Source organism: Carassius gibelio, chromosome B6 (assembly GCF_023724105.1).
Source record: "Carassius gibelio isolate Cgi1373 ecotype wild population from Czech Republic chromosome B6, carGib1.2-hapl.c, whole genome shotgun sequence".
Taxonomy (NCBI): Eukaryota; Metazoa; Chordata; class Actinopteri; order Cypriniformes; family Cyprinidae; genus Carassius; species Carassius gibelio.
The window spans coordinates 1993748-2020549 of record NC_068401.1 but is presented as its reverse complement, the minus strand read 5'-3'; the positions used below and the strand labels follow the sequence as shown (position 1 = coordinate 2020549).

Below are 26802 nucleotides of genomic sequence, written 5' to 3'. Positions count from 1 at the left end.
CCCCGGATATTTTGGAACGGAGACCGATTTAATTAACATTTCAGCAATGGGTCGTGAATGATTTCACACCAAACCTAGACCCTGTGCAGTTTTGTATTTGACAGAAGCTCTCCACAACACACAATCGGGTCAGCCTGAAGGATTTCACGTATAAGGCCTGAGAAGAACCAAGTGCACATTAGTCACAACTGATTTTTGACAAGGCTTGTGACGCTGTAGACCATACAGTAACAGTGAATTGCCTCCTGGATCTTGAAGTGAGACCAAGCCACATTCCATGGATTTGTTATTCATGACATTATGACAACTCTCTGAAGATTTTAGCATGGTGATGGATATGACAATGTTAATGTATTTGGTCAGGGTGTAATAGATCTGCCATGAGTATTTAAGACATACTTCTGCTGCACAAATAGCATATAAAATAACCTCTAGAAGATCTATACAGGTGGAGCTGGGGAAGGTGGAGGGTTTCATAGAAACTCTGAAAGTGCACTGCAGGAATCTCATGTGAATGCTAGCCAGCCATATAAATGCAAGCCAGTAAGCTCATTGGCTGCATATGCAGAGTGAGCCAATCAGCTTGTGCCAAGTCGTTCAACTCTCTGAATATCATCAACGACATTAACAACCCATCAGCCTGCATAATCTAGAGTTTCATGACTGAACTATATATTTTATGTCTAATCGTCGTCAAAGAGTGTGTTATCAGGGACATCTATCTGATTGTGGAGTTGCCCAGGAACCATATTTGGGCCCATAATATTCCTAGCATTGATTAACAATGCTCTACACAGGATTGAATTGCCATTTGGAAATATGGAGAAATATGTGGCAGACATGACCATGGATTATGGATTTAAAAAGAACGTGTGTATTCTTATGGTGTATTTTATTATTAATTTATTTTATTTTTATTTTAACTTTTTGTATTTTAATATAAAGTAAATTGGTATTGAGATTTTATTGTAAGAGCAAAATAATTCAGTATCCCCTAAGAACAAGTGTCAAATCAAATCTTCATTCCAAATTTCCACTTGAAAGTTATTTTGAATTTGGATTACAGTAACGTTACCCATTTAAATCACTAGCTTTGCAGCGCAATCAGGTTTGATTAAGCCATATTGTGATTTCGGTTTTAGTTTGTTTGACAGATACGGTACCAAAGCATAATGGCCCAAAACACAACTTTAAAGACCTTTTATGTAAGAATAAGAAGTTAAAATATATATTTTTAACAAAATACACAAAATACACGCAAGACCTATCGTTTCATATCATCATATGACCATGATAATATCGAGGCAATTTTGATATTGCGATATCACGATATTAATAATATTCTTACATGCATATTATCTAATATTATTATTATAAGTTTTAATAATAAACTTAAAATAATATTTTTTTGCAAGAAAATGCAATATAGACCTAGCATTGCTGATGATCAGCCAAGTGAGCCTGTAAGTACTCATTACTATCAAATTATAGAAAGATTTGTATAATTTCATTGTTTGCATTAATACATCATTAACTTGGTCCCAAAGTACTGGCACTTCAGACATCTTACACACTTGTGTTTCCTCCTGCACACATGGATCAGTATTCGCATTCACTTCCACCAAAGCCAATGTCCATGCAGTGCACGTGTCCATCTGTACAAACATACACACACACACACATACACTCCCAAAACACGCTGGAGAAATTGCCCAGTTATCCACTCTTGACAGACCAGTAACAACAGGCCTCGTTTGCATCGATCGAGTGCTCCATAGACTCTCTCTCTTTCCCATCACTCATCAATTAACACAAGCAGACCTTACCATGCATTCATTAACATGGCCGCCCCCCTGGACACCTACCAAAGCCATCACAGCGCCTGTTTACTCTGAGCGGGTTGTTAAAATTATCAATCAGAAAAGCAGAAATTGCATGTCCCCTACCTGCACTGCAAACGCAAAGTAGAGTTAATATCATAGACTTCCTCCATTCATCTCCCATAATCCCCTTCTCTATTGGCTCTGCCCCCTGTAATTACACTCCGAGATTGATATTTGCCCTTATGGCCAAAGGGATATGCATCTTCGGAGGGACTTTGAAAGGCAGAAATGACGATAAACCGTCCAGGAGACATTTGCTTGATGCGTTATTTATCACTTTAACTGCCCCCTGATTGTTTATGGCTGGTAATATGTATTGATAATCAATACTTATGACTTAATAATGTCATTCCTATTTCTGAAACTAAATGTTTATGGGTTAACTGACCATTAAACCGCATAAAAGAGTTTATAGCAAATGACCAGTTACAGTAAACCCAACATATAAACATATTTACACATTTTGCATATTTACTATAGTGGCATGATGTGATATCACAGTATATTTTTTTTTAAACAAGTCAAGCTGGTCTACAAAGTCTAGGAAATAAAATCATATATTTATTAAAATCAATTTTTAAGCAAGTAATAAAAAACATAAGACAAAGAGATACACTTAAAGTATGTTAAATTTATTGTTTGAAACCAAATTCAAATAAGGATAGAAGTCACTCCCAACTTTTGAAAAGTAGTGTAAATTCATCAATTTAACAGATGCTATAATTGAAAACAATTATAAGAAAATCTCAAGCAATTTGTCAAAATAGCCAACAAATTCAGCTGAACAAACCAAATCCAATTTGAATCCAATTTCTGTTCACACTGTTGCAGTATTATGACGATAGCTGACCTAAAAGAGAACTGTTCGTAAAATAATCTGATTTACGCTAATGTCCTCTATAACACCCCTTGTGGCAGTGCTGAAAACACAATGCCTATTTTTGTTTGTATTATAAATTATGCTCTGAAACATTTCATTACGCAACAGTGAACTGCATGCATTTGCATTCAGGTGCTTGCACAGTGTATGTTTCTTGAAATTTAAGCAGGTCCAAACTGGCTTTCTTTCAAGCTCTTGCATTTATTCAGAAGTAGAACACAAATAAATTAATGCAATGTAAGACTTCAAGCCTCCCCAGAGATTCCACGGCGTGCATTTTCACCAGAGAGCTTGCCTGACTCAGAAGTACAGTGCAGATCAAAAGGTTCATCGAGTTTTTCTTAAGAGTTCTGTCTGAAATCAATGCACGATCATCAGCTGCAACATTTATGAGTTGTAAAAACATCCCTTGTTCTATGTAGACATCAGGATTCCCTGTTTAACTTGAGGAAAAAGGGAGGTGAACAAGTCTGCCAGAATCATAATGCAACTGGAAAAAAATAACACGAATGCTCATCGTGTGGAACAAGACTGGATGTCGTGTGGCGGATTTAGGCAGAGCTGCTTTGTTCGGCCGCCACAGCAAGCTGAATCATCATGCCATTTTGCTGATTAGGCCTTCATCAAATCACTGTTGCTTTCCGAGCAGAGGCCGCAAAGTACCCCAAAAACCGTGCTTTCTGATCCAGAGCACACGGCTCCTTCCCCAGCAGCACATGAAAAAGAAAAAGAAAAATACTTCATTTTCTGAACAAGAGCTCCCAAGATAGCTCTCTGCTTTGAGTAGCAATTAATCCATTTTCTTGCTCAGTGGCTTGCCAAACACATTGATCTGTGGCAAAAGGTTGAGAAGATGGAAGCTAGCGAGTGCACGAGGAGCAGTACAGTAGATGATCCAGGAACACAATATAGCCAAGACGTTATTTGTCTGTCAAACAAAGCAGCATTTAACATGACTGATGTGCACGGGAGCGCACGAGTGACAAGCTGTTTAACCAGCGAGCATCTTCTTACACAAATTATCCCACTTTCCTGAACTATAGACTTCTGTATGCAATTAAATGAATGCATTGCAACTCCAGCTAACACAGTAATGAGGCATTAATAATGAGAACTAAAGCAGAAATAAATATGGAACTGGACTTATTTAGCCACTTGTTAGAGTCTACTTCGAGCAAACTGAGCTTTCTTTTTCATCTCTGGAGAAAAGACCAACATAGCCAAGCACCATAATAGGATACCGGCTAATGACTAGCTTAGACCAGTAAGAAACTAGTTATTGAGTTGCAGTCACAGTTAGCTTTTTCCAGTGGGATTTATAGGGAAATGGGGGGGGGGTATATTTGCAGAGACAGGTGTGTAAATATTCATGCACCTACAGAACAAATGCTAGCATTACATATGCAAACAAATGCTAAGCTAACAGTAGCATTTATTCCACCACATCCAACTCTGAATGCACACAAAACTAGTCCTGAACTAATATTAGCTATTTTATTTCCTGCTAACAGGACTATCCTGAATGTAGCTGTTGAAATTAATATGCATTAAACTTGAAAATTATGTATTAGGTTATTGAACAAAGTAATGCATTGGGACTATCCGATAAAAAGCTATATTTTACAATTTAACCCATTATGTGGATTTAACAGATGCATTTAACAAGGATGCATTTTATGCATTTAACAAAGTCATAAAATCTAACATTATTATGCAATTAGATCAATATTTCAAAGCATTTTAGAACATTTACTTATTTAAAAAATGTAACACATTTAACAAATGTATAAAATCAAACATTATTATGGATCATGCTGAGAAATGCTTTATAAATCAGCATGAAAAAGCTATATTTAAATACATTTCATGAATTTAAAAGATTTATTTAACAAAGATGCATGTTTATGCATTCAATATAAAAGTATTAAAATCAAATGTTATGCAATGGGGAATCTGAGTAATACAATGGGAATCTCTGAGCAAAAGCAATATTTGAATGCATTAACACATTTTACTAATTACTTATCAAATTATTATAGATAACATAAATGCTTAAAATGTTATGCAATGAGGTCAATGGTCAAACTCCAGGGGATAAAATGATTTAACACATTTTAAACATTTTGTACAGTACATTGAAACAAATATGTATTTGTATGCATTTATCATTATGCAATAAGGGCATCAGGCAGAGTAATGCATTGAGAATCTCTGAGAAAAACTAAACAAAACTATATTTTAACACATTTTAATGTATTTTGAAGCATTTAATGCATTTATATAACATGCATTTCTATTCATTTTATGCAATTATGATTTTATGCATTAATAAATGCATAAAATCCAACTTTATGCAATGAGGGCATCAGACAAAGAAATGCATTGGAATCTCTGAGAAAAAGCAATACATTAAGCTCAGATAAAGTGAAAATGAGAAAATGCACAAGCATCACATAAAATGTGAGCGCTACGATTATAGCTACAGCCATACGGCAACCCTCAGCCACTCTCTCTGAACACACAGGGCTGTAACTTAATCTCAATGTATTCAGAAATACAGCAATATCTTTTCAGCTTAATTTCACCTGAAAGGGGCGAGGAATCCAGCGTCTCCGGGGTCTATTGCTGATAGACTCCATTTTGCCAAGAATTAAGGGAGGAAAATAACAAATTATGCATGTCAGCTTCTCCTATTAAAGCAATTTACAGCATCAAGTAAAAACTCCCTCAAATAGTCTCAGAGCAATTTGCTGGCAGTCTGACACTACAAAGAAGCTGGGAATGCAGAGGGTTGAGCTGAAGATGGCGTGATGAGTAGATCAAGTATGTTCTGTAAGATTAGCATTTCTCTCTTGTCTTCTGTAGGCTAAAAACTCTGATCTTGTACAATGTACTTTTGATGATATCACACAACTTCTGCTTGCTCAAGAGTATCTCAGTGATTGTTGGCTTTGTTTACGAGGATTTCTGTAAAATGTCATTATATAGGCATGTGTGGGCATTGACAAAAATACATCTAAAGGCAGATTTCACAGAATGTGCCATGCACTATTACATCTGCATGCTAAAATGTGCTTCGCAAACTATTTTCTCCATTGCATGCAACTAAAAATGAAAAAGTGCATGAAGAGTCAGTCTACAAATGTGGGTGATGCTTGCCTGTGAAAAACTGAATGTGCATAAATCGATCTAAAGCGTCAGTAAATATATTTATAATATAATATATAAACATAGAAAACATTTCTTTTAAATAGCAATAATAATTTCACAAGTTTACAGTTTTTCTGTATTTTGATAAAATAAATGCAGCCTTTTATATGCACTAAAGCAACTTCTTTTAAAAACATATAAAATACAAATAAATAAAGATTTCAACATTCCAACCCCAAACTTTTGTCTATTCCAAGAAACTATTTTCTGGATACAAACAATTTGCCAAACAGCAGCCATTAAATCAAACCCTGAGGTGTTCCTAAATACACTGTCAAACACACATGTATCTTGCATTCTCATTCATATGAATTAATAACTGAAAAACAATAACACGGAAAATAGCAGGAGATGAGGAAAGATTTACATTTCCACAACTAGAATTCACTTGCAGACTCCCATCGGAATACACTGGGTGTAAAAAAAAGCTTGTTAAGATGCTGGTGGCTGGGAAGGTCACACACACACACACACACCATAATCACACTTACTCAGCCCATTATATCCATAAATAGGATAATGACTAAGATGGGTGAAAGTCACAAAAGCGGATTGATCTCTGAGATACTAGAGCGTTTGTTCGTGTGTTTTCTCTTCTTCCGTTTGCCTTCTTTCCAGCTCACTGAAACAGAACATGAACTTAATGTGAAAGGTTCTGGTCCCTGGTGTGATTTATTATTTGTTATGACTTCACTGGTGAGATGCATTAATAATGTGGGAGCTGGGAAATATGCACTGATATATATACGGAAAAAAACAGAAACCTGTTGAATGTATTGATTTAGAAGCAGGTACACTTGAAGGCCAAGCTAACAAATGTAACTAGTGCTATTATAAACCATTATATGCTTGCAGTCCGTGCTGCTGACGTCACAGATGTGGAGGAGAAAATCAAATAATGCAAGCTTTTCAGACGGGAAAGAACAAATTTACTATACAAACCTTAATTTGATTACTTGGAGGTAAATATGCAGCGATTGTGCTGGTTTTGCATGTCTTTGCTGCCCTTGTATTTCCAGTTTAGTTTGCATGAATTCAAGAGTTATTTTGATTCTTAATGTGAATTTAGATGATGCTGAATGTTTTCAAATCCTAAGTAAAAAAAGAAACTATGCTCAGATTTGCCAAGTTAACAAAAGATTCAACTAAAAAAAAATCATCATTATATTCTCCTAAATTTAAATAATTTGAACTACTGCGCAAATTAATTTCATGGCTTATTACCAGGGTTATTTTAGTTAACTAATACAAAAAACCAATCACCCCAAAAAAAATATATATATATATATATATTTTTTTTTTATTAATATTTAAAATAAAAATTGATTCAAAATATATACACAAGTGCAAAAAAAAAATGAACAAATAACTATTTCAAAAAATAAAAACGAATTCAAACTATTAATAAAAAGTGTAATATATGTCAATGATACTAAAATAATTCTGATGTTTAAATCTAAATAATGAATGTTTTACAATCAAAATTAACAAAATAAAAAATATATATATTGTTTCATTGTTCATGAACTTACTGGGAATGACTGATTTGTGAACAAAAATCGTTTCTCTTTAAAATCTACTAAAAAGAATGAAAAAAAAAAACAAAAACAACCAAGTATGATTAAAATAAAATAAAAATTATAATGCACAAATAAAACTGATTAAATATAATAATAAATTATTTAACAGTATCTCAATGATACTTATGAGACTCTCACTCAACTATTGACTCATTTCTGTCTATTTTTAGCCAGAACACAACCAGGTCAATCAATTTAAATGCAGATAATTGAGAACACCATTAAGTCTCTGAGCTATGAAAAAGCAGCCGCAGTGCAATAAAACTTTCCTCTGTGAAACTAAGATTTACATGAGCGAAGAGCTGGCCAAAACTCATTAAATACCTTAAGGAACACTTACACATAAGTCTCGCTCGCTTTCAACATAATTGTACTCCAATTTGAAACTTGCAGGCGCTGTTAATGAACAACATCCTCGGTGACGAATGTTGCTCTTAAAAGAAATTAAATTTGGCCCCAAATTCCAGCATCGTGGGTGACAAATGTGGGGTCTTATAATAACCTCTCACCGCTGCCCGAGGAAACTGCAGCCGAACAAACCAGATCAAATCAGCATTTAATGGAGCTTCACGTAAAACTGGGAACATACACGTAATAAAATAATGCTAATACATTGAATTTCAAATCTTCAGCAAGGATGCATTCAATTGATCAAAAGTGACAGAAAATGCATTATTGTTATTATATTAGACAAGATTTCACATCCATCACGATATCCTGAAAAATGTATCTATGCTTCCACAAATGTATTAAGCAGTACATTAACATTATAAAATTAGAAAAGTTTAAGAACCAAATCAGAAAAAAAAAAAACTTATAACATATATATATAAAAATACTAATTGAAATTTTTACTTTAACTTGATTTTAATATATATGGCTGTCATGCCATCAGTGAGATACTTTATAATATAATTACATTTAAATGAAAATTTAATTAAATTTATGCATTTAGAAGATGCTTTTATCCAAAGCAACTTACAGTGCATTCAGGCTATCATTTTTTGCATATAATATAATATAATATAAATGTATCAATGCTGTCAAAAATGCTGATGCTGTCAGTGCATCTAAAATAAATGTTTTTTGAATACATAATGTGTGTGTGTGTGTGTGTGTGTGTGTGTGTGTACTGTGCATATTTATTATGTTTAAACAAATACACAAACATGCATGTATATATTTCAGAAAAATATGTTTTGTATATAAATTAAATATATTTATATTTAAATACACGCACATATTTCAAATATACATACATAATAAATACACAAAGTACACACACATACATATATACACATACACACATAAAGGATTAATTGTTTGACAGAATATAATATAAATAGAATATAATAAATGCACTTAATGCACATAAAATGGATTAATTTAATTAACAGATTTTTTCACAATATTTACTTAAAATACACAAGAAATAACAAAGAATGTGCATAGATGTGTATAGATCGGTTAACAATAATAATCTCAAAATGCCTAAATAAAATACAATATAATATTTAAATAGGTTCTTAAAATGCAAAAAAAAAATTATGAATTGAATAAAAACTTGTTTTTCACAATTCTGATAGCTGGCGCAACACTAATAATCCCCAAATGCCTAAATACGGTGCAGCATGATGTCAGCAGAAAGGATTTCAGAAATCGCCATTGATAAATCTAATATGGCAAATGTAAAAATGTAAAACAGCGACCGCTGAACATCGCCACGGTCAATATTTGAGAAGCGCACAAACACACCTCTTGCACCAAACTCACAGGCGTTTGCACTTTGGGGTTCCCTTATCTGTCCATGGAGTGGTGGGAACGGCTTTGGCACAACCTACGCTCTGCGGGTCTTCGAATGGGATTGACCTCCAGCCCTCCAGTCCATCTCCCTCCAAACCCTGAGTGACTGCGCTGCCTCAGGTGTCACTGGCTCCCAGCAGCCCAGGTTAAACCATGAATAATGGATCTGCCATAGAGCTGGAGCCCCCGGGGACCAGAGCAGCCCAGCTCAGCGTGAGCCGCATTACCGATGGACTATTAACAGCCTCTGATTCATAGAGCTGGCCGACTCGACAGGAAACGCCATTAGCTAACTGGGCTGAAATTGCATACTAAGACAGAACATCCCATGCACTGGGGTCGTTTTCGGCAGAGGCAAAAGGTATGAGTGGACAGTCAAGAGACAGAAACCTAGACTAGAAGATGCCTTCAAAAGTGTCTACTTGTGTCTCTTTAGGCGGTTCGAGATTTAAAAAAATTACTTTCAGTGTAATTGGTTCAAAGAGACTATTGGGTTAAAACAGGTGCAGTTGAATGTGTCTGCGCTTCTTTCCTTGGGACGTCTTTGATCAACACTTCAAGCGCCAGCGGTTGCACCAGAACGCCAAAAGAAGACTTTGATGCCGATTGTAGTCTTTTAAGGCTATTTATACTAGTAAATGTGCACAAATGCCCAGATCAGCGGCGGGATGGAGTATCATGTTGTTTTTCTCATTGACGAAATGTATACAACACATACACTTCGAGCATCTTCGTCTTATTTTCCCAGATAAAACATCTGAAAAATCCCTGGAATAAGATGCATTTCCCAGAGAAGCAAAACTGTTTGAAATATTTAGACTTTTTTGGAGAAAATATCATTTCTGCATTGGCAAAGACAAGAAAACACGACTTCATATCTAATGCAGTTTATGCAAAGTTAATGCATCTCATTTTAAGCATTTCGAGGTATTTTTGCCAGAGAAGAATTCTTTGACAACACTCAAAAGGAGAAAAAATCATTTTAAGATATATTAAAATGAAAGAAGCAGTACTATTTGAAATGTAACAGTATTACACTTGACAAAAAATGTCAAGCATTTAAGCATTTCTTTGAATTTTTAGAAGAAAACATGCATGTCCAGTTAATAGAAAGTCTTTATTTGCAGTGTATTGACGAACCAAGGTTAAAATTGACTCTGTTTGCTTTTTTAAAGCACATCCCTGGTTTGGGGTGAGTTTTGAAAAATGCATTATGCAAGAATGCATTAAACTGATCAAAAGTTGAAGTAAAGACATGTTACAAACCATTTCTATTTCAACTAAAGACTGTTTATTTTATTTGAGGAGAATCAAGGGGATATATATATATATATATATATATATATATTTTTTTTTTTTTTTTTTAACAGATGCTAGTGTATCTTGTTTTAAGCATTTCTAGGTATTTTACTAGAAAACATAGAAAGTCATTATTCGCGGTACACTGCCCTAGCTATAGATTTAAGTTGACTATTTGCTTTCTTAATGCACATTCTTAATATCAAATATTTGGGGTTAGTTTTTAAAGAAATTAATACTTATAGTGATCCAAGATGCATTTAATCGATCAAAGGTGTCAGTAAATGTTACAAAATATTCCTATTATAAATAATTCTGTGCTTTTGAATATTCGGTTCATCAAATAATAATTTGATGAGAATCACAGGGGGAAAATACATTAAAAAATATTAAACTAGAAATTTAAATTGTAATATTTCACTTTTTACTGAGTGAGCATTAAAAAATACATGAACGCCTCCGAACTTTTGAATAGTAGTGTGTTTGTTTGTGTGTTATACAAAAATGTTTAAAATGTGCAAAAATAAATGCATGCATGAAGCTATGCGGACAAGAACGTGAACACACAGGAAAGTCACTGAAAAGAGTGAAAGGAGTCGTGGCATTGCATGCTGCCCGAGTTATAACTGTGTAAAGCAGCACAAAGCCGCTCTTTCTCCAGCGCACAGAGATCTCTCTGATGAGTGTGGAGCTCTTTGTGGTCAGACTGTCCTTGTTAGCAGTTCCTCCATGCCTTCTCTCAGAGGAGCCGTAGAGGAAGACGCTATCGCTCGCCGACACTCAATTCATTTAAGATGCAGCGAGGGAACGGTGAAAAAAAAAAAAAAGAAAAAAAAAAAAAAAGAGGACGGCTTGCTGGATGTGCAGCAAGTTTACATCCATGGCAGCACTCCCAGACGTTCAGAAGACTTATGAAGCTCACTGCTCATTTCCTGACTGGATTTCAGAGCAAATAATCATGAGTTAAAACATTTGTACAGAACTAAACATTCTGGTGCTCCTTGAGAGTGACATATTTATTAATTAACATCCTCTTCCTCAAACAGAGAATTGCATCTGTTTTGACAGACCGTTTGACGGATGCCAACATTTACGGTCAAAAAAAAACTAGGCATGCTCACGTGGCTAAAATATTCTCTAATACAAACCCAAAGAAAGTAAAATCAGAAATTAGATAGGTTTAACATCAAGCTGCTTTCCAAGAACGCAAAGAGATTAAACGGACTCAACTGCATGGTTCTCACCTCAGACTATTCTACTTTAAGAGTATTATTAGCTTATTTCCAGTTAAAATATCTTACAATACTTGCAACAAGACACATTTTTTGAAAAGCAATGCTGCATTTCTTTCAAGAGAGTGCATCATTAAACAAGTGTATTTTGTCTTATTGCACTGACAAAAGCATACTCTTATTTGCAGCTTTGCTTTGCAGCTTTAAAATCCTCAGTACTCATCTTACTGGACCTCTCTGCTGCTTTCGACACCATTAATCACCAGATTCTCCTGTCCACCCTCAGAAAGTTGGGCATCTCTGGAACTGCTCTCCTGTGGGTCAAGTCCTACCTCTCTGACCGATCCTTCAGTGTGTCTTGGAGGGGTGAGGTTTCAAAGTCACTCCACCTTGCTACTGGGGTTCCTCAAGGCTTAGTACTTGGACCACTTCTCTTCTCTATCTACATGACGTCATTAAGATCGATTTTTTTAAGATAAAAAAAGTGATTAAAATGTATCTTGTTTTAAGCATGCCCGGCTATTTTTACTAGAAAACAAGTTAAATTAACCACATAAAGTGCCTCAACTATTTTCTTACACAAACCTGAAGAAAGTAAAATCACAAAATAGATATTTTTACCATCTGACTGTTTTACAAGAACATAAAAAAATCAATTAGAGAAATTGAAGTCCTTCTTATTTCCAGTAAAAATGTATAAAAATGCTTGGAAAAGGATCAATTTACTTGAGAAGCAACACTGCGTGAGATAGCAAGACCTGTTTTAAATTAGTGTATCATTAAACAAGTTTATTTCTGCACTGAAAAAGACAGAATTTTTGTAAGTAAAAAAAAAAAGAAAAAAAGACAAAATTTTTTTTTTTTTAAATAAATCGTATTTACTTGCAAAAAACCAAAGTGAGATAAAATTTGGTTTTCCAAGAACATATGGACACAATCTGAAGTCTATCTAAAAATCATATTTTAAAGAGGATTAGAAATATACATTTTTATTTATTTTTCCCCTTCGTCTTATTGAACTTAAATGGCTTGACTATTTTCTTATACAAGTCTTTTTTTTCCCTTTATATTCATGTCATGTGGCTCTCCTTTGAAAAAAGACCCTCAATCTCCTCTTGAGTTTTAATAGAAATCTCAAAACAAGAAACAACAACAAAATCCCATAAAATTCTACCAAGACCACAATGTCTTCATTTTCGATATCTCCCGTATTGTCAACAATTTTCTCTCAATTATCTTTGCATCCAATTTTATTTCTCCAAAAGAATATTATAGAAATACAATGCATAAAAAAAATTAATCCCTTAAGGTCTCCTGAGACTTCTGGAAAAATCACAAATGAGAGACTAAAGCCTGCAAATCAAGTCAATATGAACTCAAATGTTTCTCATCAATGATCTAAGCAGTTTTCCACATGCAGTTTATAACTCTACTGGACCTATATGGATGTATTTTTATATCTCCTTAATGCAGAAACACCTGAGACAAAGATGATATTTCAATGGAAGCACAGCCAATGAAAAACACACTTTTATTTTGAAATTACAACAATTCATTTAGACTCCTAAACTGTTGACAAGTCAGGTATTTCAAACAACTCCATTACGCTTTGGGAAATAGCTAGTTTCTCCTATTTCCCTGTAAGTGTTTGTGTTGTTTTCTCTCTTTCACATTCTCAAAACTGTACCTGGAGTACGTTCTCATTTTAATCCAGTTTTATGCCGTTTTCTTGATATGCTCTAGGAGTTTATTAGTGGGATTGTGGTTTATCCGCTGTGTGATATTGCCATTTTTTTCTTTCTGGGGTTTATAAATGAGTAATAGTTCTCCAGCGATTCAACGCTTTTCTCTACATTATTTCGGAACATCTTGCTCAAGCCAAACACAGCAGCAATCATGCTAGAAATATTAATGCAACAGCAATAGAAAATCACAGTCCTGTTGAGAATATTTCATGCTTTTGCAATAACATAAAATATACAAAACATTCAATGCATGCTAAGATTCCTTTCCTGTCTTCTTTCATTAGTTAAAGCTCAATGAATTGGCTTGACGAGTGCGGTTTCTTTTCCTGCATTGATGCATTTCTTATTGAAAAGGCTATTGAAGACCAAAACCTGTCACACACATCAGCTTGTACCACAGACAAAGTCCATACACTTACAAAATAAACTCTCACTTCTCAATCTATTGGTGCTTGAGAAAGAAAATGAAGTATGTGTGTTTGCACACCCAAAGACACACTGTTGAGTCATGATTTTCTGCTTGCTATTTTGTCATCTTGTAGGAGTAGCATTTAAATGAGCTCAAAGCTAAAGCCAAAAAACTCCAATTTTGATGTCTAGGGGTTTTTAATCTGCTGCATTAATTTTGCACATGAAAATATGAGCCGGTTTGCAGCGATGTCTGCCAGAATGAGCACTAAGGGGTTTGTTGGACTGCAATACTTTTATTAAAAGAATCTGTCAGACAGTCTCAAAAACAACTCCAACAATGTCCTTCTGTGAGCTGCTAGACGGGTCCAGATGGGCAGGTTTACACTCGTGACAAACCGTGATAAAACATGCGGTGTATGACGCTTTCTTTATAATCACCATACATTACCTTAACCAGATTTAGTTAAGAATAAACATCAATAACTTGTTACAAAAAGAATACAAATTCTTAAAAGACAAATGCAAATTCAAAATTGTATTCTTTTCTTCGTCATTTATTTTTTGAGAATTGTTATTATATGAAATATATTTTCAGATTTGTGATTTTTATAATTGTAAATATAATTTATATTACAGCAATTTTATAATACTTACTCGATTAATTTATAGTAATTTTGTGTAACATTCTTAGATTTATTAATTAAAAAAAAGTTAAATATGAAAAAAAAAATCATTTTATTATATTTTTGATCAATTATATGAATAAAAACTATAAAAGAATAAGAATTTCAATTATACTAAAATAGCACTGCATTAGGCAAAAAAAAAAAAAAAAAAAAATGAACACAACTAATAGCTAGACATATCATAGTAAAGTTGTAAAATGCCATACACCAGCTTCCCCATAAGGCTTTGGATTGAGGAATACTACATTTTTGTATTAAAAACACTAACAGTTACTTTGTTAACTTTACGCCAACACCACTGAGGGTCAAGAGAGAGAACATCATCCGAACGTCAATTCAACACTGAGGGCTGTTGACCCTCTATAATGAGTGGATCCAGCATTAATTAATTAAATAAAATTACTGTTCACCTCAGAACGTCATTTTGATTTGTTTCAGAGATCAGCCATCCACCTCCGCATAACATCACAACAATACAGACACACAGGCTTCGTATGCAAGCTTTTCATCCAGCAGTCTGCAAAAAGCAAAGCAAGAATGTGCAAAAAAAATTATAAATGCATTGCGTGACCATAACGTCTGATGGCTCCGAGTTGAAAGGCTGAGTAAGACGCGTTTTTCCATTCCAGGTGTTATGGTTTATCCGTGTTCGAGACCTTGCATGTAATGATGTTTTATCAGCACGTAACAGGCTGCCTTTAGTAGTAAATCACCAGCGGTAAACAAACCCAGGCCATGACACGACACTGTACCTTGTAAGATAAAGCCATAATTAAATACCCAGCTCTTATCGTCACACGGAGAATTATGTCATTTAAATCTTTGCCTTGTAAAATAGCCTCCTGAACCAATTACATGAGGCTCACATGTGTCACTCTCATTTCGATGTCATTATCATTTCGAGTAGGAATCGTTTGGGTTGATTGCTGTAACCGATGGGAAAAGTAATTCAGAAGTCCTATATGTGTGATGAGGGTTTAGATCGTAGATCTAACGTTCGCTCTAACGGACGGATGACTTGCAACAAAAGTTCAAATGTTTTGTGTTTCCGTTCAGATGCATTCAGTTATTCTCTACGACGCTCATAAAAGCTACAATGTATTACTGGGTGAAAGTCATAGAAATGGTCAAGAAACATTTTCCATGAATAAAAATTTAAAGGCAGTTTTATTTTTATATAGCACACATTGAAAATAAATTTACAATACAAATACATTTAACTATTATTACAATGGTTTGCATTTAAATGCAAAACATTTTTCAATTTCACATTTATTTGCAAAGTGCTTTTCGTGATGCATATAGTTTCACAGCAGCTTTCCAAAATTGTTTTAATGTTTTTATATCACAACTAAAAGCTTATTAAATTAATGTGATTTATATTTTTGTTTCATTTAATTTATTCCTGCATTCCAGTAATAAACATGTATAGGGAGAAATGTGCTTAGTTGCAATGAAAAATAATTTCAAATCTATTAAAAAAAATACAATTAAAAAAATTAAAATAATGAATGAATGTGGGGGTAAAATATGATCCAAATGTTTCTTTGCATGATTCTGTTCTGTTGAAAATATACCACAGTAATACCAAGGTATTTCCTAGAGTAGCTTGAAGTACGATGAAAACATCACAATTCATGAATACAGCAATCTTTCCACACTATGGGAAAACACAGCATCACATCTGACAAATATCACAAAATAAAAATCCATTTTAAAAAGAAAATCTGTGTAGTCAAACATAAAACATGCACTTTAGCAAACTGAAATAAATTACCAAGACATGGAATTACCATAAATGAAAAGCATGTCAATTAGCCATGATAACTAGCGTGCACAAAGAAATAATTAAAACACGCTGCTGTTAACAGTATCTGAGAGTGCACTGTCACGATGTACCCCAGCAAACTGCATCAAACGTCCAGTGACGGACGCGCTCGTTAGGCATAAATGACTGGTGTCCATCCACCTCCAAACTATTCACCCGTGAGTGACCAAGAGAAAAAAGGTCACTGCTCTGGACGTAGCAGACTTGCTTCTGGCCCAAATGAAAACATGAAAAGGCACCGCTTCTCTTGCTGACATCCACTGCATCCAATGAGGACCATCTGACCATTTCAAAAGTGCTCGAATGATGCCAAGACGATGCCATTGACCCCTGCAATGTGTCAAGAATGATCTCACATTCAACGTGTGCCGCACAACAACAACAACTTCCATCACATCAGTGCAAGAGCCCAGCCATAGAGATTATCGTCACTCCATGGAAAATCTCCCATGCTCGGGTTTTAATGTAGACGGGAGAGCACAGAGAACTGGGGCAGTCCGAGACCGGCTCAGAAGAATTGTCATGTCTCTCGGGTATTAACTTACAAAGCCCATTACAGCAGTAAAACAACAGGGAAATGCATGCAAAAGCCCAGCGGCTCGTCACATCCCGCACCAGTCCTAATCTCTCGGAGGTATGCATCATTGCATCAAATCCCACCGTATCCGCAGATTAAACTTGTGCGCTTGTAACAGGGTGACATTAGAAACAGATGTGCGGTGGTCGAATCATGACTTATTCATAGTGAAAGTGTCCTTTATACATCAAAAAAAAAAATGCATGAAAAAGGAAGGCAATTAAACAGATGCTATACGCAAAGAATGAAAAAACTACTTTTACATGTGAAAATGTCTGTATGAATGCATGTATATTATACTGTGTTATATAAAACCTATGCAAATTACTGCATTGACATTGGTTTTATATAAATACATGCATTCATACCAGCAACTTATTGATACACGTGGCATAATCTGATACAATACATAGCAGCACATTTAAAATAACCAGCACATAATAACAGGCTGAAACATCTATTTGTATTTGCATGTGCTATTGTAATGCATGCAACAAAACTCCAGTAAAAAGGCGACACACTTATAGATTGAGAGCAGTATCAGTCTGAGAGTGTTTTTCTATATGCATGTATATCATTACTGACATCAAGGCTGGAATATACTGATATCTCATGTCTGTACTTATCTTCTTACTATAGCCATAAGATGAGAGACTAACTGCTCCCTGAGGAAAATGACATTGCTCTTTCATAGCTCACAAGTGTTAATGAAGTTCATAGTCTAGCGCTCCCAATACGGATAACTAGATGCGGTTGCAATGCTGGTTTAAATGTGATATAAGATCTAATAGCTGTCTAGGAGGAGGAACTGACATACTGAGAAGGTCTCATCTGTAATCATCATTTCTTCCTTCCAGAAGCCCTATCTCTCTTTCCAGACCAGTTTGTGTGACTTAGTCGAGCTTTAACATCCTGTTTCACTCCCACCTGAGCCACAGACCATCAGCACTGGAGTCATGTCGCCTGACAGCAGGCAAACTCTTTTTCTCTTTATTTCTTTCATGCCAGCATTATTCTGATTCAGTTTCTCTCTCTCTCACACACACACACACACACACACACACAGTCAGAGATAAACTGCACACTGTCAGTGAAACACTGCCGTCCTCAAGTCAGCGCTCAACACGGCATGGAAAATCTCAATATATCTGCAATAATGTCACAGAATGCTGTTTTGATGCAGTGCTGGTTTCACGGATGAATAAGTGACTGATCAAACTAACATCCAGCAGAAATCTCTGCTTCTGTAATGACACCTTCTGGAAACAGGAAATAGGATATTAGCATAAAAATATGAAGGAAATATAGGAATTTAGATAAAATGGAATTTAGAAGTTGTTCATAAAAAGCTCACAAAGACATTCATACAAAGAAATAAATATTATTACTGTCAAATGAGTAAATGCATCCAAAATTAAAGTTTGTTTACATAAAACATGTATGTGTACGATGTATATTTATTTTATATAAATATGTATGTGTACGATGTATATTTATTTTATATATATATATATATATATGCAAATATATGTAAATATATGTATATATATGCAAACATGCAAATATATGTAAATATTTTCAATTTATATATATATATATATATATATATATATATATATATATATATATATATACACTGTATGTGTGTGTATTTATATATTCATAATAAATACAGAGCACACAGACATATATTATTCAAACAAAAACTTTTATTTTGGATGCAATTAATCGTTTGCCAGCACTAATAAATATTAACTCGTAAATAAATATTGATTCAGAAAATTATATATATATTTTTTTAAAACTGTATTACAGAAGGGCTTTGTTCTTCATTTTGTAATAACCTATTGGTATTAACTCTAATAGACTGATAGTTTTCACGTGACGTCACACACTCATAGGAACATCCACCTGGAGGTCAAAATGAAGCTTTGCTCTGCTGACCACCAGTTATTTTTACACAGTTTGCATTAAGTAGTAATATGCGGATATTAAAAAGTGAAATTCAGTAAACACCTTATTGACGTTTATTTTGTACGGACAAGCATGTGAACCATAAGGAAAATGCTGAACCATTAATACACACACAAAAAAATAAAAAATATTTTATAATGAGGAGAATTACTGGGTAAAAAAAAAACTGAAAAGAAATGAAAGTTAAATGATCAAAATAATCTTTGAGAGAGAAAAAAGAAAATCTTGAAAATTGACTTGTACAGTAAAAAAAAATGTACAGTAAAGGGTTTAATAAAAAAATAAAATAAAAAAAAACTTATACCGGATTTGTATCAATCAGATTGAGCTGTTTTTCCTTCCATATATCTATCTACCTGTCCATCCATCTATCTATCTATCTACCTACCTACCTACCCGTCATCCATCCACCTGTCCGTCCATCCATCCATCCATCCATCCATCTGTCCATCCATCCATCCACCCATGCGTCCATCCATCTATCTACGTGTCCATCCATGCATCTATCCATCTATCTACCTGTCCATCCATCCGTCCATCCATCCACCCGTCCATCCATCTGTCCATCCATCCATCCATGCATCTATCTACCTGTCCGTCCATCTATCTATCTATCTATCTATCTATCTATCTATCTACCTGTCCATCCATCCATCCATCCATCCGTCAATCCATCCATCCACCCGTCCATCCATCTGTCTACCTGTCCGTCCATCCGTCCATCTATCTATCTACCTGTCCATCCATCCGTCCATTCAATTCAATTTTATTTGTATAGCGCTTTTTACAATACAAATCGTTACAAAGCAACTTTACAGAAAATTATGTTTACATATTTAGTAATAGCTAGTAGTTTGTGCACGTTTGACAGGATTTTTGAAAAAATTAAAAATATTAATACAAGACGTAGTCAGCTAGACGATGAACTATCAATATTAGTAATTAATAGTTATTATATGATGCAGTCACACATGTAGCAATAATTGTTAGTTCTGTTTGTTGATTCAGGGTTAGCATCATCTGGGGTCCTCTGAGGGTAAGCATCATCTCTTCTCAGGTGTTCTGGATCCAGACTGGATCTTGTGAAAATCCTAGTTACCACGGGATGAAGATCCTGTGGCAAAACATAGAAACAAAATCCATCTATCTATCTACATGTCCGTCCGTCCATCCATCCATCCATCTACCGGTCCTTCTAACTTCCCATCACTACCAGTTTCATCATAAACTGCACAACTCCTCTTGAAACAAGATCTCTTTACATAAAGTTGGATCTAACTTTTTGGATGCAACTATAAGCAATGAAGATATTAAGATATTACAAACATCAACATCTTGATTTTCTTTAAAGCTGCTTTTGAAACAATGTGTATTGTGAAAAGCACTATGCAAATACATTTGACTTGACTTTGCATATGTCTTAGACAGCACTGAGATTAAATGAAGAGCAAACAGAACACTTTACTGAAGTGTAGTGAAAAAGAGCCCAGAAATCTCACACACGTCTCCTCTAGAGTTTCAGAAAAGAGCTCAGTGTTTCAAACTGTGCTCGCATTTGCCAAATTTTGCAAATGCATGCAAAACTCATCAGACCAGATGATCTAAGCCATCCACCATATCTACAATTAGTCGTGATTCGCATCGATTTAGATTTTTTTTTAGAGAAACATCTCCTGAAGTCTCCTGAGCAATGAAAGAGCAACCTTTGAGCAACAAAAACTGCTTCGGGGACTCTAAAGCAATCACAGGCAGCCTGTTTAGTGCTGCTTAATTACCATCGAAAATCGACTGTGTTCCACTGAATGGCATGAAAATTAATTTTTGTTAATGTATATATAAATGAGTAATGTTTGTGCATCTGCCAGGAAGCACTGCGGGCGACGTACGGACCATTGACAGAGCAACAAAGCAGAGCAGCTCTCTTTCTCCAGAAAAACACATGCATGTCTGATGCAACTCATAAAGGAATCCCGTGTGAGACATTTTAACATGCATTTACTGCCATCTCCTCTGATCATCCAGCCAAGCTAAATTTCCAAGGTAACATGCAACTGGATGACCAACACTGAGAAGTAAATTATTCAAATGCACTATAAAACTGTGACGAGCGAGTCAGTTTCACATGTTTATTTTTATGAATCACCCTGTCAGTCAAACTGACAGATTTCACATCTCTCCGTGATAATCGGTCCATCTGAATTTTGGGAAACTGCTTGCAATTTTTCTCTTAATGAGTCATGCAACATTTATCATCACAAATTATAATATCTGAAACAACTGCGGCGAAAAGACAGATTGATAAATTTGTGAATTGCAGTCTGTACAGAGATCAACTCATTTGCAACTGTCTGCAAAATACAGAAAGCACAATGATGACAATAACGTCTATGAATTGTTTTGCATTCATAACTCTGAATAAATCAGAACTATAAGCGTCGAAACATTTCCTTCACAGACATTCATATCTAAAAGCACCATTTGCTCCTGCCGCTGCATGCTAAACATCAATAACTAAACATGTGCAATGCTTTTTGGGTCTGTTGCATGTGAAAAATATAATAAAAATAGGGTCCATATTTAAATAAAGACTCATTCTCAAGGGTACTGTTTGAGTAACAGTAATACAGCCTGACAGAGTAATGACAGTAATTATTGAATTATTGTTGTGGTGCTCCAAAAAAAAATGCTTTTGAAAAAGCCACTTGACTTGCATGTAATCACAGTTACCTTAAAAAAAAACACAGCTTTTCATTTTATCCCACTTCTGTTTGCATGCTTCACTACTGCAGGGAATAATGACAGAGGCAAACTCAGTACAAGGTAAAACGTTGCGTTCATTCTAATAATACCTTCTTTATTTCAAAAGGTATAAATCCTTGTGGGTAACAGATCGAGAGTGAGCTGAATGAAAAATCAGGTTTAAAAGCAAATATTCGGTTTAAAAATCAACATTCATGCATGTTAATCCAGCTATTCTGATTCCTGTGTTATCGGTGCAAAACTCACTCTGCATCTAAAGCTACTTTTGCTCTGCATCTAAAGCTATAATAATGTAAACAAACAGCTAAATAGAAAAGGAGGCATTACAATGGCAAACATTCAGCATACATTCTAATGTCCAGTTGATGTATAAAATCAAATCCGGCCATACTTTTATCATAAAATACCTTGATTCAATCTAGTTTATGTCAAATTAGTTCACTCTAACCTACACACTTCTGATGTAGTTCCCATTTAAAAAACAAAATAAACAGCATGAAGAAAAGAGCAAAAGATCTTGAAAAAAAGAGATAAACGAATGAGTAGTTTCAACTGAACATCCATTTTTTTTAACCATGTAGTCAGATGCATATAAATACATAACAGAAAGTCCATAAAAGCAATGCGTTATTTCACTATTTATACTATTTCACGTTATTCCTAGCAATACAGTAGTCTTTGCCTACATACATTTTTTATTATTAATTTATTCAGACTCATGCAAACAGTGAAACAACTTAAATTTAAAAAGTCTGAGATCAAGTGAAATTTAATTTTGCTTTTATCTTTCTAATTCCCTGCAAAAAAATAAATTAATAAAATAAATAAATACATTTTCATTCAACGCAAAGCCTGATATTTAAATTCTTCAAATTCTTTAAGTTGTTATTTTTCTTTATGTTGGGATGAAATAACATGTTTTGTGCTTCAATGAATGTAATTAAAATGTTTGAGAATCATATTATCTTATTTCCAGTGTTAAATGACAAACCAAATCCCAGCTTTTTAATTTTCAAGGCAGCCAAAGCATCCCTACAATAGAAATACATTTTACCGAGCAAGAAAAAAATTAAAGGGAGCACTGGATGCAAATGTCATGTTGATTTTCAAAAACCGAACAAAGCCTGTAGATATATAAAGATTCAATTAAGATTTTAATGCATTTCCCTTTATGAAAAGACTAAGCTGTTATCAGTGCTAGATGTATACCAAACTATTCAGACTTCTTCACATACATATCGCCTACTCTGCTTCACAACAACAGTGAGAAAGCAGCCGTTGTTTCACAAGCAAATGGGTGAAAAGCCCACACACTCAGGAAGACAGCGAGGCCGGAAACACGGGGGGTCGCGTTCCTTTGGCATGAGCCGGATCTCGGAGCAGGTGTGGGATCGTAACACAGCAGATCATTTAAGCAAAGGTCTGCGGCAGAGGCACCTAAAGCAGGTGTGAAACTGCAGCGGCGCTCCCTGAACTCCACCACCAGACCGAGATCAATTAAACAGGCCTGATGGTCCGCCTTCCAGGAGTCATAAAACCTGTCTCATTTGTAACCCATATCTGTCATCTCTACCGCCCCTCAGGCAACATACATCAACTTCCCCCACCCTCGCACTCCCGCTGCGCTAAGGTTTATACTCCGACTCAGTAAAAGGTAATCAATGTTGTCCGTGGCACGTCGCTTCTTCCACATGATCTATCAAAGAGGTCCGCGTGTTAGGGCCCTGAGTCTAAGGACCCGAAGGCGAAGAGGCTGTTTGCGAGACATAAATCACGATGAATCTATAACACATTAGTTCATGTGAGTTCGTAGCATGTATGTGCTTGTATGGAAAAGCACTGCTGACAGGCATCTGCAGTCGCATTATGGGCGGCGCAGTGGTGCATGAGATCGCATATCAACACAGCTGTCAATAGCACTCAGCAAATACATAGGAATGCAATGACACACACACACCTATAAATAGATAGATAGATGGGTGGGTGAAAGCAGCCGATAATTGCCGTGTTAAAAATTAACGCAATAATTACGTGCAAGCTGGAATGCGCTGACGCAACTCAGGTGTCATTAGCGGTGGATGATCTGAAGGGTGCAATGCATTAAGGCATCTCTGGACATACATCAGTCGCTTAATTGGATAATCTAAATCGCTGATTGTATATTGAGTTCCAGTGCAGGCTCCAAGGGGCCCAATGGGGAGCTGGGTAAATGACAACAATCAGCGAGAACAGAGCCGAGATGCTTGAGGATTAAACGGAGATCATGTCGGCACACAACGAGGGGCAAACAGCCACCGGTTTGTGAACGAGATAGAAAACGCTGTCAACTTTCACACAGCGCCTCTCTTGCTACACTGAGTTTTTTCCCACACACACGTAGAAGACATGAAAGGCATGTGCTCGCTCAGGAGACAAACCTTTAGAGATGTTGACTTATCGACGTGGATAAGTACCACACAGTCAAGGCTGCCTTGCTCTTACTGGAAACTATAAGATTAAGAAAACATGCAGTAGGGAATGAGGTTATAAAGCAATTCAAATGCATGAAACACAGTTGTGAACATAGTCTGCATTTTGCATTGTTTTTTTTTTTTTTTTACTTACTGAAAAAAAAAAAAAAAAAAGTCTACTCAATTTGCAAGCACAAAGCTTTGAACAATTATGTAGTCATGAGCCAAAAGAGCCAAAATTAACATTCTGTGCATCAACAAGCCTATGCATTAAATGTCTAATGCATATATGCATGCATGAGCCAGTGCAGGCATAAGTCACTGACTAAATATAAATAAGAACTGAGTGTTCTCAATTATCCACACAACCAACGCATGACGAAATTCAGCTAATCAAAGGCTGTACTACATCCACATACTGTTCTGATGATAACAGTCAAACAGGAGATCATCTCATGAGTATTACAGAAATCATTCCTTGTTTAAATATTAAAGTGATTCTAAATAATATCACACAAGCCTATAGTATATGCATGAGTCAATACCAAGAAATACAGAAATGTCATATTTCAGAATATACACATCACGCTGGTTAAGATGAGAACAAGCCTTTTTAGGCTAAATGTTATTGACAATACTCTAAATGATCATAAATCTCACCAATAATCAATGGTTTCCAGTCTAATTGAGCAGATTCAGATTCTGATCAATAGGTGATCCCCTCAATAACACACAGAGGAGCGAAGGCTCCATTCAGTCAAGCATATCAAGATAGAAGTTCTCTTGATAATTCTGCAACACATTGCTTAAGTTTCATTTACATTTATTCATTTACCAGACGCTTTTATCCAAAGCGGCTTACAATCAGGGAATACATCCAAGCGATTCATCTTCAAGAGGCAAATAGACACAGGAAGTGCTCGTCATACTAAGTTTAAAGCATTGTTCAAATGAGTACACGCTAGACAGAGAAAGATGAAAGAAGAGAGAAAAGGGTTTTGCTTAAGTTTCAATAAATTGCTTGAGTTTTAATACTGACGTGATACTAAATTATTGCCAAGATGAGTTACAGTGGTGGAAAAACACAAGCCATGGTCATTATAACCTTTAAAATATGCATCATCTATGAAAAGAGACAGATAAACTATTTCTGATGCAGAGAGTGCATCCAGGGAAAATGGGACAAGCTTAATCATCATCATTAGTGTACATGCTTCTGTTACTAAAAATTATAGATCACTACATATTAAAAATATGTTTTCTCCCTACGTATATTTATTGCATATGTATATTTTGGAAAATAAATGCAAGTAGACACAGACACCGTTTTGAATGATTTGCCAAACTAACCCAATAAAATCACCGCAATACTCAGTCATTTCTGCATTTATCAGCAGATTTTAAAATTGAACAATAGATGATTTTAATCAGCCGGTGTCTGTAGAATATCTATGCAACTCTTTCCAACTTTTCGTTCGGGCAAATGAACATATCGATAATAACAGAAAACAAAAGACGCATTAAAGATAAAACGGCTTATTGATTAAGACGCAAACTACTGGCAACAAGTTGCGCGTAACCCTTCAATATAAGACACTATCTGTCTTAGACACATCTCAAGCCGTGTTATACATCTCAATCGATGTTCTACACAGAATCTGAGAGTTGGACTCATGCATTGGCTGTAAGTCTCTGTAATAAAGCACAAGTTTATGGAGAGGAGCTTTACCTGAAGCGCAGTCACACTGAAGCCTCGGCTGTGGATTTGACGCACTGTGTTCCGCGTAATTCGTGCTGCTCCTCTATTAGGGTACGATCCTCAATGCGGCGCGGTGTGAGCGCTGGGGACAGACGCGATTCGAGGCGATGCGATGCGATGCCTGCTCTCCTCTCCGCTCTTCTCCGCGCCGCGCGTGATGGGAGTCTCTTCTGTCTCCAGCGCGCGCGTCTGACAGCAGCGCGCAGCCTCATGCGGCGATGAGCAGAACTGACTGAATAAGAGCAGGGCTGAGAGTTCACATACCGCTGCGTGCGCACTTGCGTTGACCCTCGAAGTATGCATTATACATTTAATGTCTCATTTGCCTTTCTTGCATAAAAAGGAACTCCCGCTTGCACACACTTTCGATTAATGTTATTATGTATACAAGATGTTTATATTTCATCGTCTTGCATTAGTTTTGCACCTCTACCCCCTCCCCAAAATGATTAAAGCTCTAATGATTCTGTCGACTCTGCTTTTTTTAAAAATTATGTCACAAATAACGAATACAAACATAATCATAATAAAAGCAAGCATGCAGTGGTTACTGTAAATTTTTTGTATTTTTTTTATTTTATTATTAGTTGTAAATAAGATAATTGCTTTACGTTTTATTTGGTCTTTCTAATTCTAATGTTGCTTTAAAGGTTTGTTTTACTTTTCTCTTTTTTAAGTGTAAAAGGTAAAATGCATGTACATTTTATTAGTAATCGCATTAAAAA

At 35.4% G+C, this 26802-nt stretch overlaps 1 protein-coding gene across 1 annotated transcript in view; it reads right to left on the bottom strand.

Moving 5' to 3' along the window:
• The window catches only part of LOC127960289 (cadherin-22-like), a 172097-nt gene extending 145822 nt beyond the window's left edge, over nt 1-26275 (bottom strand). The window contains exon 1 of the mRNA XM_052559927.1: nt 26048-26275. The gene's annotated coding sequence lies outside the window, so the exon portion shown is untranslated. The remainder of the gene's footprint in view (nt 1-26047) is intronic.
• Between the last annotated feature and the right edge of the window lie 527 nt (nt 26276-26802).